Source organism: Meleagris gallopavo, chromosome 3, assembly GCF_905368555.1.
Source record: "Meleagris gallopavo chromosome 3, MGAL_WU_HG_1.1, whole genome shotgun sequence".
Lineage (NCBI taxonomy): Eukaryota > Metazoa > Chordata > Aves > Galliformes > Phasianidae > Meleagris > Meleagris gallopavo.
Window position 1 is genome coordinate 68230651 of NC_139406.1, and position 14888 is coordinate 68245538.

The window sequence follows — 14888 nt, forward strand, 5'->3', positions numbered from 1 at the left end:
TCACTGTGTGCATTTTTCATAAATCATAGTCAGTTCTTGTGAGTTGTCTCTGAATCACATTTTGCCCTGGATGCCCATCATGAAAAACAACTTCTCAATCAACTGCAGATCTCTTTCCTACAGGAAGAGTTCTCCATTAGCAGTCTCTTTGCTTTTCGTGAAGCATTAAGGTATATACACTTTTTTTTTTTTTTAAAGAAACAGCTACTCTGCTCATAACTGGATGACATTGGACAGTTTGGAAAAAAAATGTACACACATTGGAGTGCACACATATTACCCCATCTTCCACTTCTGCACATAGCTTGTCATATAAGCTTGATTTCCCCATCTAGAAATTTTAAATAACAATACAATTGTATGTTTCTGTCCTCAATGGGCAGCTGAGAAATATAAAATGACTATCAGGCTGTTGGAATGCTCTACATTTTCCAGAGCTCAAAAACTGACTCATGTCACAGTGATGTAGACAGATGTCCAGTTAGGTTCTTTCCACAGTTGTTTCCATCTGATTGATTTTTAAAATAATCTTTTCATATTAATTCAGTTTCAGTGACTTCTGTCTCCCACTGTAGGGAGTGGGAGACTAGTCCCAATAGACTATGGATTTTTGTTCTCAGAAGCTCTCAAAAAAAGTTTAGAGAATGTTGTCCTGAAGAAATGTTCTGATAACAGAGTGAAAGTTCTACTGTAAACCAGAGATTAGGAAGAAAAAACATTTATTTCCTTTTTTCCCCTCCAGATAGATTACTCTGACAAGAATAAGAAACTAAATTCAGCATTTGGTCTTCAATATATAGCCCCGAAGTAGCTTTATGTGATACCTTAAGTAAGATTTCATCAGCTAAGCAATACTTAGATCAAGAACTTCTCAGGATGTGGTAGGAAACGGAGTGAGTGATCACATGGTGGCATCTTGCTTAAGTTAGCACCAAAATACATGCATTTGCTTACTGATCTAATTCTGATCCTCTCAAAAACTTGAAGATGTTAAAAACACCATTACTCTTTATATAAGAATAATCTTTTCAGAAGCAAGTTTCTTCATTCTTCAGTGTTCCTTCTTAAATCTTTTTATATTGCTGGATGTTGCCAGGTACCTTCTCTGTAAGCAGCTGCTCTTCAAAGTTGATGTACTGTTTGTGTGAAGGTAAAACATTGGGGAACTCTTCTGAGTTACTTGCTAGGTTTTTGTTGTAGCAACATTGGATTGTAGCAGCTGTGAGACTTGCGAGGTTCATTAATTTAAGAACACATAGACGTAAGAATGGAAATGACAAAGTCTTGACGAGAGAAGTAAAATAAAACTAGCATTTGTATGATGATTGAAAATGAATGACTTCTAATTTATTTAAAGGTGTGTTTGTTTGTTTTTTTTCCTAACATTTTTGTCCTCACTTTGTTCTATTGAATGATTCTTTTATATATGTTATAACTGATTTGGAAAAAATGGTGGTTATTTATGCATGACTATGCATGTACGTACACTAATCAGTAAGAATATACATTACTATATTATTGGTATGTAATGGTACTAGGCCTATTTGTATTATATGAAATTCTAACACAGAACCTGTCCTCTGCTCCTCTGCTCCCTGTGAGGAGCTGTAGGCTGCCACAAGGCCTCTCTTCGGCCTCTTCTGCTCTGAGCTGGACAAAGCAAGGGATTTCAGTCAGTCATTATATGTCTTGCGCTCTAGACCATTCATCATTTTCATAGCCTACCAAAGCACACTGTTAACTCAGATTCAACTTGACACTGACCATAATCCCCGGATTCCTTCTACAGTGCTACTCTCCAGACTCTCATTACTAAGTCTGGGTGTCTATCTAGGGTTGTCTTGTCCAAGGTGCAGAACTGAGCATTTGCTCTTTCTGAACTTCATGCAGTTAGTGATTGCTTTGCCCTCCAATCTTTCAAGAGCTCTCTGCATGACCTCTCTACGTTGAAGGGAGTTAACCATTTTAGTGTCACCCACAAACTTATTTATTATACCTTCAAGTTCTGAATCCAAGTAATTTATTAAAAAAAAATAAAAAAACAGCATTGGACCTAAAATGGAGTCCTGCAGAACCCTGCTAGTAACTGGCCATCAGCCTGATGTAACCCCATTTACTATAGCACTTTGAGCCTGACCTGTCAGTCCACTGCATTATGTTTTTGCCTAATGATATGCTGGACATTTTGTTCAGAAGGATAAACAATATTGAAAGCCTAGCTGAAGCCCAACAAGATTATAGCAGCTGGATTCTCTTGGTCAGCTAGGTAGCTAAACTTGTCATAAAAGAGATTAAGTTCTTTAAACACGATTTTCTTCTCACGAGCTTGATTTGGCTGTGATCAATAACTGCATTATCATTCTTATGCTTTTCAATTACTCCCAATAAAATCTTTTCCGTAATTTTGCTAAGGCACTGAAGTGAGACTAAAACAGCCTGTAATTACTGGAGTCTTCTTTCATACCCTTCTTGAAAACTGGGACATCATCTGTCAGTTTCCAGTCAACTGGGACCTCTCCAGATTCCCAAAACCATTGAAAAATAATTGAGAGTGGTCTCTTGACGACATTAGCTAGTTCCTTGAGTACCATGGAATGAATCTATTCAGGACTCATAAACTTACATGTATCCAGATGGAATGGTAACCTTATTAATTTAGTGTCAAGAGTTTATCGTTACTGCAGTCACAATCCTCCAGCTCATCTGTGTTGAAGACAGAGGTGAAAAGGCATTAAACATCTCTGCTTCATCTGTGTCCCTGTGAGAGAGCTGATCGTCCTCATCAAGTAATGGGTCAGTATTATCTCTAGTCCATCTTTTGCTGCTAATATATTTTAAAAAGCCCTTTTTGTTGTCTCCCACGATACTAGCTATACTCAACTATAATTGACCTTTGATTTTATGAATTTTCTCCCTAACAATGGCAAACATTATCTCTGTAGTCCTTCTATGTTGTCCAATCTCACTTCCTCTGGTCATACGCTTTTTTATTCTGATTAAACTATAGAAAAATTCCTGCTAATTCAAGCCAAACTTCCATTCCAGCTGCATGTCTTCTTACTTTTTGGAATTGTCCATTCCTGTTCTCTTAAGAGGTGGTACCAGCCAATGCCTTCAAAAGCAGTTGCTCAGGGTATCTTGCCTAGTTTCCCTGAGGATCCTGACGTCTGTTTTCCCCATATCCAGAGCTGAAGTTTTGGTAGTAGTTTTAATCTGAAATTACCAAAGATTTTAAATTCAACTACTTCTCACAACTATGCCCAAATCAGCCTCCAATTGGCACTTCACCCACCTGTTTATATTCAATAAATCTAAGACATCACCTTTTCTAGATACCTTAGCAAGAACCAAGAAGTTATCATCAAGGTGTTCTGTGAATCTTCTGGATCTGTATTAGCTGTGTAGTATTCCCAGTTAATGTCTTGCAAGCTGAAATAACCCACAAGTACAAGGGTGGCTGATCTGGAGGTATCACTTTAGTTGCTTAAAGAACAATTCACTGCTGTCATCCTGGTTGGGTGGCCTATAGTTAACTCCTGCCATGACATTCACTTTATTTGCTCATACCTTAATCCTTATCAAGAGGATCTCAACTGTATCACTGCCAACCTCAAGCTTCCTTCCGTACAACTTCCCGCTGTCACAGACAGCATTTCCCAACCTTGCCTGCCCTTCCTGTCCGTGTTGTAGAGCCCAGAAACATCTATTGTGACACACAGTCACAGGGCTCTTCTCATGAGCTTTAACTCTGGGAGTGAGCCAAGGTTTCTAACTCCTCTTGCTTGGAACCAAATGTCTAGTTTAAACCTCTGTTTAAAGATCTGCTAACTTCTGCATAAAAATACTTTTCCATCCTGAGAAAGGTGCATCCCATCAAGTGGCATCTGTTGCCTGTTTGCATCCTTTACATGTTTTTCCAACAGAAGTGTTCTGCTAAGGAAAAAAAAAAAAAAGCAATGAAAGGTGAATTTAATGGATTTAGATTCAGAAGGTTCACACTAGTGAACATGTATGAACGTTTAATAGTATACTCTGCAAGAAATTCTAGTGTCTACATTGGGAATATTCATGATGTGAGATAAAAAACACCATGGTTGTCAAAATATGCCTTTAATTTTGCATGCTCAAATAGATAAGGAGAATCAATTATAAGTCTCTTGTGTTTTGCAAGTATTCAGAAAAAAATCTGATAAAGGACAAGCCTGTTCAGGTCCTGTTTTTTGTAGATGGGCAAATGCATTTACTTCTACCCACATCAATAAATCCTTGGCAGAGAAAGTAAATGTTTTGCAAACTAGATCAAACACTGGTTAATGAGTAATCTAAGAATCAATCTGTATTTATCCAGGTTCTGTCTGTTAACATGCATTGTGAATTATTTTTGTATTAAATCCTCTACATTTCTCTGCATGTTTATTACTGAATATTCCAGAAGCAGAGTAGGGAAGTGTTCTATCTGAAGACCAAAACAGACCAGGAAAAAAAAATGCAATAGATCTGGAAATCTCATTTGAAATTTATGAGGGATTTGAATTTGAATATCTGAATTTGCCAGCCCACAAAGGAAGAAAGTAGGAGGCTGCAAGTGAAGAAGTTTCCTGTGGTTTTTACTTTATAACAAGCTACAAAGGAAGGAACTCTGTCCTCAAATAGGCTCTGTAAAATTGTTCAGTCTGTGACTACATCAAGACTATTGTTGGGATGGTAATGCAGTTTGGGAAAGCTTTTTGGACAATTACTTGCATTGCCCTTACATCTGTTAACACTTCCGCAGCATAAGGACCCTCTTATGCATATTCAAGAAATCAGAAATGTTTTGGTACGCTGCATTTGCAAATAAAGTGTATGATCTTTTCTCATAGAATTCAGTTTGATGGTATATTTCAGCAGTTGAACTTGGAGGTAGATATATATAACACATCCAAGTCAGCTTTGCATAACATGGGTTTTTTTCTTTTCCATAATGTGTACCACATCCAAATGGAAGAGCTGCTTTGAAATTGCAAATGCCATATTCAATCTTGCAGACAAATAACAAACTTTTGAAAGTTTTAATATCTTTTTATGTGAATAAGTTAAAAGCAGGATACAATACCTAAAACAAGGCAACTCACCAGGCAGTTTCCTACAGAACACTGAAATTCTGCCTGTGGTGAGTGAGCTGTTCATGGTCTGTGGACCAGGAATCTTTGCACCATAGATAAAAATAGACCTGAATACCTTCGTATCTGAAAACAAATAGCAAATGCAAAAAAGGACTGTATGTAGGCCTTAAATTGGGACAGGAGACGTCCAGGTTGGACATTAGTGAAAAATGTATTCTCTGAAAGTGTGGTCAAGTATTGGAACAGGCTGCCCAGGAAAGTGGTGGAGTCACCATCCCTGGAGGTGTTCAAGGAGTTTGTATGTGTGGCACTGAGGAACATAGTTAAATGGCATAGTGATGGTTAGTTGACTGTTGGACTTGAACACTTTCAGGGATGGAGCATCCACAACTTCTCCGGGCAGCTTGTTTCAGTGTTTCAGCAGCCTCATATTAGAGAATTTCTTCCTTATATCTAATCTAAATCTACTCTGTTTTAGTTTAAAACTGTTACTCCAAGCCCTTTTGCTACTCCTTTGATAAAGGTACTGGAAGGCTACTTTATGGTCTGCTCAGAGCCTTCTCTTCTAGGCTAAACAACCCCAGATATCTCAGCCAATCTTTGTAGCAGAAGTGCTCCAGCACTTTGATCACCTTCATATTCCTCCTTATATCCAGTTTTTCACCCACCAATTCCTCCAAATCCTTTTCAGCAGAGCAACTTTCAATGCCCTAGCCAGTATTTCTACTCCATGTGCAGGCCTTGTTCTTGGCCTTGTCAAACCTCAAGAAGTTTGCACGGATCTCTGTCAAGCCTGAAGAGGTCCCTCAGTATGATATCCCTCCCTTCAGCTTAAGTGACAGCACTATGCAGCTTGGTGTCAACTGCAGACTCACCAGTGGTGCACTCAATTCCACAATTCATGTCACCAGCAAATATATTAAATAGTAGTGATCCCATTACTGACTCCTGAGGGACAACACTAGTTGCTAGTCTTGTGCATTGAGCTGTTGACTGCAGTTCTTTGACCAATTCCGTATCCACAGAGTGATCCACCTGTCAAATTCACATCTCTCCAATTTAGAGACAAGCATCTTGTGCAGGACAGTATCAAATGCTTTGTGAAATCCATGTAAATGGCATCAGTTTCTCTTCCCTTTTTCACCAGGGCTGTAGCCCCTAATAAATTTGTCAGATATGATTTCTCCTTCATGAAGCCATGCTGACTGTCACCAATAACCTCTTAGTTCTCTGTATGACTTAGCAAAGATTCCAGGAGGATCTCCTCCATGATTTTGCTGGGTGAGAGGTGAGACTTTCCCTGTTTCTGGAATAGCATAAATGCTACTCCAGAATAAAAAACGGCATAGAAACCTGTCAGATAGGCAACCTATGATCTTAGTGGTAAAGCTTAAAAACTAGGCAATGCTGTCTCTCAGCTATTGTAAGGAGTAGGGCTGAATAGAAAGATCTGTGCTAGCGCAATGCTCTTTTGGTTGAGAAACAGTGAGAATGAAGTGGTTCCTCAGGCTGATTTGACTTCTAAGACAGAAACTAAACTAGGAAAATGTGAAAGGAAACAGATATAATGATTGATTGAGGACATAACTTATTTTTAGGAAATGATGAGGTAAGCAGCATACTTCTGAATTTGGAATATGTCTGATTTCGGTGAACTAATTGGTATGTGGACAGCTAGTGACATACATGCTTTATGCAGTTTTGTGATTCAGAGGAAACCACTAGTACCTGAGGCTGCAATATATGTTTTCAACTCAAATAAATGAATTCATTAAATTAACAAATGATGAGGCTACAGCAAGAAACCTGAGAGGAAGTGAAGACATGATTATAACACAGTTTTGGCAAAGCACAATATAGGTGACATTTCAGAGATGACAGACTGAAGAACTGGTGATGTGGACGACAAATGAGAAGTGAATTTAACAATAGAGCCATATTGTTTTTCATGGCTTTGAACTTTATTTTCTTAAGCAATCAAAATTTGGCAGAGATTCTTACAGCACTCAAACGTACCTGTTAAGTTTCTAAATGCTTCTCTCTATGTGAATGCTAACAGTTTTGCATTTTTGCATAATTACACCTGTCCCATCAGAAAAATTTCTGGGATACCAGGTGATGTCACAGTCACTGGCAACAACTCTGATTGTGCTCCACTAATTACTCAAGTTAATGAAAAGTTCCTGTGAATCAGGAAGAATCATTGGTATTTTTAGGAATTTTTTAAAGCTTTGTGTGGAAGATTGAACTCCATTTACAGGAGGAATGCAGATGAAAACTGAGAATTGCACTAAAATGTACAGTTGGGAGTATTGGAGATTTCAGAGTAATGTATTCCAATGATTTTTTTACTATAGGAATTTACATCTCACTCTAGACCTCATTTTTATTGAGGAATTCAGAACAAGTTTTCAATAAGCTGAACAGTAAGATCAGGCTTGTATCATATGATGTGCAGATAGAAAATCACAAGCTTGAGAAATATTAAGCTGTAGAAACAACCTTTTCCTCTTTTGTATTTTGTGCATGTATTTGAATAATGACTGTAAATTCCACAACTTCCCATGGAAAATTGATGCTAGATGTAAAAGTTATTTTTTGCACCTTGCTTTTTCCTTGCTTCTATTACACTTATTAAATTGACACGTCTATCTGTGCATTAGGAGACACACTCACCTTTACAGATATTTATATTAAAAAATGAGCTTTGAGAACCTTCCAAAATCAGGAGTAGAAAAAGAAGGAGAATCTGAACTAAGACATGGTATATGCTTCCATATGCGGTACGGAAAGAAGAAAGAGTTATGCAAACTGTAAACTTAATTTTAACAACACAGACTGTGACCATTTGGCTGTCGAATCAGATTTATTTTAAAAGTAATCTGTAGTTCTTGCAAATAAAAAATCAGTGATGTAAAATAATTGTTTGGGCACATATAAGATCTGAATGAATCACGTACATTTCAAATCTTTTGGTACTGGAAGACTGTCTTTGCCAGTCCTCTGATCTACTTTTGTCCTGTGCCTACCAACCTTGGAGGCCTTTCAAACCTGCTGTCTATTTGCTGTCTTTAGGAAAAACTGTGGCTTTCACAGTCGATTCACATACGTTTACATTGCACCAGTCATGACACTAATTCAGAAAGACAGCTAATACTAAAGTCCAGTACTGATTACATCTATCTGGAGACCAAGAAAACTTTTTCAGTAGATGGACAGAAACAGCTTTCCATTTCCACCAGCTTGATCCAACTCAGTCCTGACTAGATGGGACTTTTGCTTCACAGTTCAGCATCTGTACTGCTCTTCCTGTATCTGAGGTTAGTAATGGTCAAAAGTCAGCAGGAGATTTTTTAGAGACTTCAGGAATGAAGGAAAAGAGTGAATTACCAAGAATTTTCTCTGTTCAGGGGGCCTATGCAACACAGTCAAGAAGAGACAGCTACTAGTGTCCATTTCATACTCTGTGCAGAGTGGATTTTTGTCTTCTGATTTCTTAATCTAGTTCTTACTACTGTCTCCTTTCAATGAAGAAATATATATATATATATATATCAGGCTGAGCAGTACATTTAAATGGACAGATGAAAAAAATGCCATCTGCTTACCAGAGCATAATCAGATCTGCTCATTAAAAGAGTGTGACCAACAGGTTGAGGGGTGAGAACACATTTAGAATACTGTTCCTCCTCTGGGCTCCTCTGTTCAAAAAAGAGAGGGGTCTCCTAGTAGGAGTCCAGCGGAGGACTACAGAGATGCTTAAGGGCCTGGAGAATCTCCTATATGAGGAAAGGGTGAGTAACCTGGGTCTGCTCAGCCTGAAAAAAAGAAGACTGAGAGGGGATCTGATAAATATTTATAAATATCTGTAGGGAGGTAGGAGGCAAATAGATGAGGCCAGGCTCTTCTCGGTGGTGTGTAGTGGTAGAGCAAGGAATAATGGCCTAAAACTTGAACGTAGGAAGTTCAGTACTAACATGCAGAAGAATTTCTTTATGGTAAGGGTGATGGAGCACTGGAACAGGTTGCCCAGAGAGCTCATGGAGTTTCCTTCTATGGAGATATTCAAGATTAGTCTGGACGCCTACCTGTGTGGCCTATAGTAGGGTACATGCTTTAGCAAGGGGCTTAGACTTGATGATTTCTTGAGGTCCCTTCCAACTCCTGCAATTCTGTGATTCTGTGATTAATGTTATGCTGGTAATATCATTTTTGTCATGTAGAGAAGTAGAAATGTAAACGTAAAAAACCCTACTGCACTTTAATCTACTATTCCTGAGATTATTTCTGCCTTGCAGGGTAAACACAAAGCGATGAATAGACAAGAGGCACTCCTAGCAAAAAAGAATTTACAAATCTTCAAACGATGTTGAATATGAGTGGGCAGACCATGACAAAATGTTCACACTTCTTCATCAACTTTAACTAGTTTGCCACTTCATATTTAAACTATAAGCAATGAACTGGATTTTTTCTTTGGGAAGACTAACCCAAATGAAATGATAAGAAGTAAAAAGAAAACTGCTTTCATAGATCCAGGACAGGACAGGATTTGTTAGTTCACAATTCTGTTTATTTCATTAGAAAAGTCTTTAAAAGTCAATTTCCAACATCATTTTATTAATGAAATTCTGATTTATACTAAGAATTAGTTTCATTTATTTTAAATATATAATCAGTGAAATACCAAGTTTCATTTTTGCTGTCTTTGCAATGGAACAATAAAATTCAAATTAAAGATCACAAATGTGTAAAATTTTTGGATTTCTCTAAACAGCAGTATTTATATTCTTCAAAATTCAAAGCATGGACAGTTTATTTGTAAATCGCTATTTAATATTTATATAATCTACTAAGGCATCTCTATAGAGTCTACTGTTTGACTTTGCAGTATTCATGCAGGAAAATGCTAACTGTTTGAAAATACAGCAATAGATTGTTATGATGCAATGCTAGAGTGCGTGTGAAGTGCATACTGTGAGTCTGTGATAAATTTAAAATATTTTTGACAAGATAAATTCAAAATTCAAGAAGTTATTTAGAACATGCATTAATCAATCGTACTGGGTCAGTACTGTGACCAGTGCTCTTTAATATCTTTGTCAATGACATTGACAGAGGGATTGGTTGCCCCCTCAGCTGATGACACCAAGTTTGCTGATGACGCTAATCTGTGGAGTGCAATCAACATACCAAAGAGATGGGATGCCATCCCGAGGAACCTAGACAGGCTCAAGTAGTGAGCACAGGTGAACCTCATGAGGTTGAACAAATCCAAATGGAAGGTATTGCACCTGGGTTGTGGAAACCCCACTGTCAAGTACAACTTGGGAGATGAAAAGATAGAGTGCAGCCCTGCTGAAAAGGACTTGAGGGTAATGGTGGATGGTGAGCTGGACATGAGTCAGCAATGTGCCCTTGCAGCCCAGAAAGCCAACCATGTCCTTGGCTGCACCAAAAGAAGTAAGGCCAGCTGAGTGAGAGAGGTGATCCTGCTCCTCTACTCTGTGCTGGTGAGGCCTCACCTGGAGTACTGTGCCAGATGTGGAGTCCTTGGTACATAAGATGTGGATCTGCTGGAGAACATCCAGAGAAGGGCCTCAAAAATGATCCAAGGTATGGAACATATGGAACACCTTCCCTAAGAGGACAGACTGGGAAGAGAAAGCTCTGGAGTGACCTGAGAATGGTATATTCTAACATCATCTAAGTCAGCACCAAAATTCCCAGCGATTTTGACAGTCAGGATACTTGTACCTTGTTTTTAAATATGGAGAAGAAGTACTGCAGTCTTGCCATTAAGTTTGGAGAGGTCATGTCATGCTAGATGAATAAGAGTGTCCAGTCTGTGCTGAGGAGAGAGCCTGGGCCAGCTGGAATCTGCACTCAGCTTTTTGCGAGGCGTCTAAAATTAGAGGGACTGAATCAAGGCAGGAGGTTTAAATCATCACTAAATATATGTGTTTGTTTTTAGTATGGTTTGGTGTTGTTTTTTTTTTCCCACACGTATCAAATTTGAAGTTGAGCACATCCAGGAAGCAAATATTTATGACAGATATTCAATTTTCAAAGTTGAGCATGTAAAGAGTTTATATACATACACTTGCCTCAAGTGTGTGGTAGTAAAAACACTGTTCTACTTTTACCAACTAACATGCAGTTAGCTACGATCTTTTGTCCATAAAGAAATGCAGTGCTCATGCAGATTAAATTCATAGCTGCTTTCATTTTGGTAGAAATGTAAAAAGTATGTATGTCTGGCTTCTCTGTATCTCTTAGGGAAATGCACTTGAGCTCTAAATACTGACATTAACTAGACTGTTTGCTCTTTTAAAGCACTAAATTGAATATTTCTGTGTTTGTCAGAGAGCCCAGTCTCATGATATATATATATCTATATGCCAGACTCAATCATCCTCTATGCTTCTAACTAAAAATGTGACTTATTTTCCAGGAAGGCCAATTAAAAGGCAAAGACATTGGTACGACAAAACTTAAGAAATATTGCTCTAAACATGCTGGGAAAGGTAAGTCTACCTATTGGCATTTCACTCTTTGAGAAACTGTTCTGGGTATGAAATCCTTTCATGAGTTGTTAACTCAGCTAGATCAGTTTCTTTATTTGCACGATTAGAGTTGTATATCTTTTACTATGCTTTTTATTTTTTTTCAATTACAGCAGTTGATTTATATGTAGCAGCATCAGAATGAATATTAATTTCATCTTGAATAAAAATCTGGTGTATCAATTTCATATGCAAAAAAACCCTCCAAAATATTTTGTATTGAGCAGACAAAGAGACCTATGACCTGATGGGGGCTACAGAGATGTTTGGAGTTGCTTAGATAAGAGAAACATTGTCTTAGATGGCATGAACTGTAAAAATTCTTAGTTTTTGGAAGTTCAATAGATTTCTTTTCATCATCTTAGTCATATAGCTTTATTTAACTTTTTAAGTAAAGAGAAGTTTAAATGTCAAAACTGTCTTTTAAGGTGGTAAATCTTGATTGTGAATGATAGTGATAAACATAAATATAAAATACACTACATTCTAGTTTAGAAAAAAAATCCAAGAAAAATAGCTAGTTTTCAAGAAGTATCTATAATTAAGGTTAACCTTACTTTCTGGTCTCTGTACTGCTATAACTGGATCTTTAGTCCCACACAGTTTAACCTTACTTTCTGGTCTCTGTACTGCTATAACTGGATCTTTAGTCCCACACAGTTTACAGTTCTTGACTACCCTTTATTCTGCCATCAATTTTTTTGTGTTTTTTTTTTTTTTTTTTTTTTTTTAATTACAGGACTGGTGTACTTATTTTTGCTTATGAATAAAGACCAGTTTCTGTCTAGAAAAATTATATCTGGCTAAACATCTATCGTGTGGCTAGGCATGGTGTGCTTTATCTGTGTTGTTGGCCCTGACATAATTTCTCATCTATCCACAGGAAACTTCCATCATGAGCCAAAGAGAAGGGGATATACTTACAGCTATCAATGCTATGAAAGAATTTCACCAAGATGCTATGAGAGGTTAAAAATGAATGAAAATGCATTGTTATTTCTCAAAGCATACAACAAAGATGGTCTAAAACATCACAACATACAGAGTTTTTCACTATAGTGTTAGTGCGAAGTGCAATAACAGTATCTAAATTCTCTTCTAAATTCTCTTTCCTTTTTATTTTGTTTTATTTTATTTTTCAGGAATTTCAGGAGTTCCTGACTTGTATGAGAACCAATCTGTCCTCAAAAATAACAAATGTTTCAATTGCTTTCAATAGAACTTTAATTTGGGATTCAGTGCTGGTGTCTGGAGATCAGACAATAGCTACAGGTAACTGAAATAATCACAGTATTACCACTGCAGCAGAAAACTGTCCTCTGCTAGCCCAGATTACTCTGGGATGGATATTTACCATGAGGATCTGCAGCATCCTCCACTTTAATAATAAAGTCCAGGTTTGTACATGTAGAGGCAATACAAGATCAGTGTTGTGCAGCTCACCAAAGAGTGAGTCCCAGGAATGTCACTGGAAAGGGAGAAGAATCTGGATGGTATAGGTTGACTTCTGGATGAGTGTAAATTTGAGCCTTAGAAATGTAAACTCCATCATCAAGATGATTAAGAAAAGAGGAAGCTTTCCCTGGCAAACGTGCACCTCAGAGGAACAAAAAATAACTCACGTATATGCATTGCCTTGGCTGCTGGAAAACACTGCAAATTGGTATCTCCACAGACTAGAAGTTTGCATGAAATTTTGTCCTGTGTTTTTGTTTGTTTGTTTTTTTAACTAAGCTTTAGTTCATTTTTTTGTTGTTATTGGTTTTGTTTTTCTTTTCCTTTATAATTACAGTCTGTTGAGACTCATGCTTGCTACTACTCCTTAGGCCATGACTTCCACTATTTCCATTAAGGAAGCTGCTGTCATTTTCCTTTACAGGTACAAGTGGATATATTTTCAACTGAAACACATTCTGTTCTGAGAGGTATGACGGATCACTAACAATGCTGATACAGGGCATTCTTACAAGGAAGGAAATAGTCCTGACATTTAGAGATGTCTGTTCCTCTGTAGACTGTGGTGAAAATGTGGCTGCCACAGTGATTTCAGAATTTTTCAGATTAGGAAGGTTAAATTGCTTCTCAGATCTAAAGCAATGGAGTGAATATTCACAAATTCTGGTTTTGCTGATGTCAAATCTGAGTGACAAGATGGCGAATGTACTCAGAATGTGTGCTGCTAGACTTGTTCTGGCATCAGTGCTCACCCATAAGGTCTGTGAATCACAGGCAGTTGCGGAAACTCTCGGGGCAGAATTTAACTTAAAATAAAAGGCTTTGCTGAACTAAAGCCAGAAGTATTAGCTGGAAAACATTAATAAGCAGCAGATTGATTTTTTCCCCCTCTTTTTGATGCATTAAAATAAATCTCTCTTTTTTTCTCTGCTATATATGTTCATGAAACATTTTCCATCAAACAGATCACGGGGAGAGGACAGCAGTAACTTCTAACACAAACAACTGAGTTTCTTCACACTTTTAGTGGTTATTTCTAATGGTACAGAGATTATGCTTCTTAGAGAATGTCACATACACTTATCTGTGTGGTAAGAAGCCAAGAGATAGCTTTATCTCCCTATGTCTTCCATTTGCAGAAGTAAACGATAATGTAGTTCAAAGGCAATTTACAGAGGGTGAAATAGGGCAGTGAGGAGCAAAAAGCTACCCCATGGAAAGTCTTGGTTGACTCCTGTGTTTTCAAACATCCTATAACTCACCCAGTTCGTGAGAAGTAGTACAGTAATCCCAGTAGCCTGTAATACTCCTGATTCAGTCATGTGTGGTTTTGGTCACAGAAAGAAAATATTTACCTTCTGATTGCCTAGTTCTCTAAAAACAACAGGCAATGTCTCAGAATTTCTGCTACAGATTAGCCTTTATTCTACCCAAAAAATTGATCTGAACTGCTGACTTCTGACCCATTCCAGACTATATCTAAGTCCAGACTGACATGCAAAAAAGGAGTTTGGACAATTGTAGTTTTACTTATGAAAATCTAGCATTTGAACAGATGCCTTCCCCCTTTACTTACAATTTCCAGGATAAAAAAGAACAACCAAAGCTCTAACTATACCAGATGCCAATCATCCTTCAGGGAGTCACATGCCCTCCCCTTGGAGGCCAGAGACTGAATTAGCAATTTTGATTTTTGACTTCTCCATTTGGGAACCTATAGTAATAGCCAGTTCTCTTAGGAAGAAATCAAACAGAATTCTGA

General features: G+C 37.7%; 2 long non-coding RNA genes across 2 annotated transcripts in view; one reads left to right on the forward strand and one right to left on the reverse strand.

Moving 5' to 3' along the window:
- LOC104910389 (uncharacterized) overlaps nucleotides 1-14888 on the reverse strand; it is a 62599-nt gene that overhangs the window by 11268 nt on the left and 36443 nt on the right. The window lies entirely within an intron of this gene.
- On the forward strand, nucleotides 1882-14754 carry LOC146544760 (uncharacterized). The gene is made up of 3 exons (XR_014882606.1): nucleotides 1882-2793; nucleotides 11560-11632; nucleotides 12555-14754. It is a non-coding gene; the product is annotated as an uncharacterized LOC146544760 (long non-coding RNA).